The sequence below is a fragment of the Suricata suricatta genome, unplaced genomic scaffold (genome assembly GCF_006229205.1).
Source record: "Suricata suricatta isolate VVHF042 unplaced genomic scaffold, meerkat_22Aug2017_6uvM2_HiC HiC_scaffold_246, whole genome shotgun sequence".
NCBI classification, from domain to species: domain Eukaryota; kingdom Metazoa; phylum Chordata; class Mammalia; order Carnivora; family Herpestidae; genus Suricata; species Suricata suricatta.
In genome coordinates, this window is record NW_021869992.1 from 5,924 (window position 1) to 9,422 (window position 3,499).

A 3,499-nucleotide genomic window follows, 5' to 3' on the forward strand; every position below is an offset into this window, starting at 1 on the left:
GAGGCTGGGCCGAGGAGGGGACTGGCCAGGATGGACCAGAAGTGGAAGCCTGGGGGAAGGACAGAGGGGCACCGGCGAGGCAGTGTTGCCCCAGATACAGCCCGGCCGCTCCCCTGGCTGACCATCAGCCTGCCAGCCACCACTGAGGGGACTCAGCCCGCACACACAGCGACCCCCAGGACACTCCTTTTAGCCCAAACGTTATCAGGCTCCTGCTCAGGCACCATCCCTGGCTCCCCACTGCCCATGGGAGAGATTTTACAATTTTTTGTTGACTCAGAATTTTCACAAAACCTCATCTCCCCCAACCTTTCTGAGTTACCATCTATCACTTCTCGAGTTTAAAGGTATATTTTATTAATAGGAAATAGAACATATGAAACACTTCACAGGACAAAATGGGATGAGAATCTACCATAATTAGAATACTTTGTGATATGACTTCAGAAAATACCACTATTTATAAATTGGAAGGTTTTATTCCCAAACCCCACAACATGGATTTGGGAAATCTCTAGAAAACCCCAAGAAATGCCTCCACTGGCCTTTATGGCAGCTGGAGCCAGTGGCTGAGGTCATCGCTCAGGTCACAGTCCCCACCTGGCCTGTCGCACTCAGGTTTGTAACCCGGGACTGATCACCGATTTGCTCACGGGGCAGGCGGCAGAGGGGACAGCTGTGAAGAGAGTCCCAGAAGGTATATGTTGTGGCCCCTCAGAGGGCGAGGGTGACTGCCTGGGACCACCCAGCGAGAGAGGAAGGAAGGAACGTTCACCTTTTTGAGCACCAAATATTTGCTCCCCCCACGCTGGGGGTTTTCTGTACAGGAGTTCATGAAGCCCACACAGCAAAGCGCTGGAGGAGGTCAGATGATAAGCCCCATTCTACAGACAGAGAAACTGAGGCTCAGAGAGACAACGTGACTTACCCAAGGTCTAGGTCACCTGGGTGGTGAGAGGCAAAGGCAGGGCTGTCTGGGCCCTGTCCCCCAGGCTCCCCGGCTACTGCTGCCTCCCACCTGGCCCTGCTCCTTGCAGGAGGGCGCTGACGGAGCGCCGCTGCCCTGGGGAGATTCTGCCTCAGCGCAGGGAAGCAATGGGTCTTTCAGATTCCATTTCCCTGCTCCTTATACACGGTGTGTTTGCTTTCAGTCGATACTCCCCACCTGAAAGTGGTCACCTGATGAGGCCGCTAACGAAATCCGCCACAGAATTCTATCTGCTAATTACATACAACATAAAAGGTAACAAAGTAACAGACGATGGGCAAACCCATGGTTTTGGGTTTTGTTTGCATCCTTTCCCTCACGCTTCAACGTCAATTGCTCACTTCATCTGATGTAAACGCTGTGGATCTAGGCGGCTCCTGGAGAACCTGCCGCAGGGTAAAACGCTCACAGCCCTTTGTCGGTACGTCCGCCTGCAGGGTCTCAGCTGTGGCGGCCGGCACGGTCAGGTGGGGGCCTTCAGTGTCAGGGGAAGGGCTAGGACAGGGCGCGCCACTCAGGTGTGACGCCGGGCTAGTCCCGTCCCGGGTCTGGGCCTCAGTTTTCCCATTGGTACGATGAGGGAATCTGACTGGATCAATGAGTATCAGAATTTTACTTCAGGAGCCAAAGATCTCAGACAAAATATCAATATATACACTACCAATGTGCACCTTGGATAGAGAGCTATCACAGATCAGTCAAAACAAAACAAAATAAAACAACAAAACGCCACAACCAGGGCAAATCTGCATCAATCATCTTGATTCCTCAGCCCCCTCCATTCACAGCCTACACCTTGTGGCTTTGTGGGTCCTCCCCTCACAGGGAGAGTCTATTCCCCAAGTCCTGACTCTGGACTCAGACACATGACTTGGTTGGTCCAACAGAATGGAGTGCAGATGAGAGCATGCCCGTCCCGGCCTCGCCCTCACGCAGCTCTGTGGTGTTTCCATTTGCTCTCTTACATCAAGGGTGTCACCAGGATGAGGACATGTCTTACCTGGCCTGTGGGTCCTGGAAGGAGGATGAGAGACACGGCCACTCCCAGCTGAGCCCAGCTCGCATTAGGGGACCCTGTACTCATGAGAAATAATTAGTGTTGGCTGATTTAAATCACTGAGAGTGGGGGGGATGTTTGTTACACAGCCATAGCTAACTGATACATTAAATACAAAATTGGGCATATGAGTAGGTATCTTAGAGTATCTCTCTTTTGGAGTGACATGCTTTAAAACAGTCAACATTTGGGCGGAGGGCAGACAATTCACAGAGAAAACTATAAATGGCCGATGAGTAAACAAAAAAAGTTCACCTTCTGTAGCAATCCAAGAATTTGAATTAGTCCTATAAAATTCAACCTCACCCACCAAACCAGCAGAAATATACATGGATGGCCACGGGATGTGCTGACAAGAGGAGGGGAAACAGAATCTCTCCTGTCCAGCTGGGAAGTGTGAGAACCGTGTTGCGCTTTGGAAATCAAGTTAGAGCATCGAGGCAAACCGATCGTGGGCACACCCTTTGCCGCAGCAGCTCCATGACCTGGTGTCCCCGCCGGGAAACTCCAGCCCTGGGCCCGTGGAGCCTCGTACAGGAACCTCCGCTGCGGCCCAGTTCAGTACAGCAAGACCCGGGACAGGCCTGCTGTCCGGCATCAGCGGAAGGAAGGATCAGATTGAAATGAGGCTGTGAGAGAACAGTACAGGGAGGGAAAAACACAGGAGCCGGATGAGACAAAGCATGACCACATTCATGCGAGCTTAGAAACATGCACACAAAACAGGACTCCTTCGTTTACCGACGCTGATTATCAACAGTAAATGTCGGGGCGCCTGAGTGGTTCAGTTGGTTGAGCGTCCGACTTCGGCTCAGGTCACGATCTCACGGTTTGTGGGTTCGAGCCCCGCATCAGGCTCTGTGCTAAAGCTCAGAGCCTGGAGCCTGCGTCGGATTCTGAGCCTCCCTCTCTCTGCCCCTTCCCCGCTCACACTGTGTCTCTCTGTCTCTCAAAAATGAATAAACATTAAAAAAAATAAAAACAACAACAAAAAATGTTGCTTTGGAAGGACATGCTGCAGATTTATAAAGGAGACGGCCTCTCAGAGGGGATCAGAGCGGGAGAAGGTGTAGGTAAAGGGAACTCAAGTCCTATCTGTAGCATTTTGTCTGTGTTTTTTTTTAATTTGCAAATTTTATTTTTAAAATTTTTTTTGTAACTTTATTTTTTTTAAATATAACACTATTTTTTAACATATGCAATTATTTTCCATCATTTACAATACAGTACTTACAATGACACTCCAAATGGATAAGCAAAGTAAAAAATCAGAACCCCAACTTCTATTTCATGTACTTAGACTTATACAGAAATTAGAAGGCACATCCCCAAAGGCAAGGGAAATGAAAGCAAAACTGAACTCTTCGGACTTCATCAAGATAAAAAGCTTCTGCGCTGCAAAGGAAACAATCAAGAAAACTAATAGGCAACCAACAGAATGGGAAAAGACAGTT

The 3,499-nt window shown here is 49.5% G+C and overlaps 1 long non-coding RNA gene across 1 annotated transcript; it reads right to left on the bottom strand.

The window, feature by feature from the left end:
• Positions 1–459: 459 nt before the first annotated feature.
• LOC115284880 lies at positions 460–2,857 on the bottom strand. Its single transcript, XR_003905369.1, has 3 exons — positions 2,507–2,857; positions 1,989–2,062; positions 460–1,577 (listed from the first exon to the last, which is right to left on the bottom strand). It is a non-coding gene; the product is annotated as an uncharacterized LOC115284880 (long non-coding RNA).
• Between the last annotated feature and the right edge of the window lie 642 nt (positions 2,858–3,499).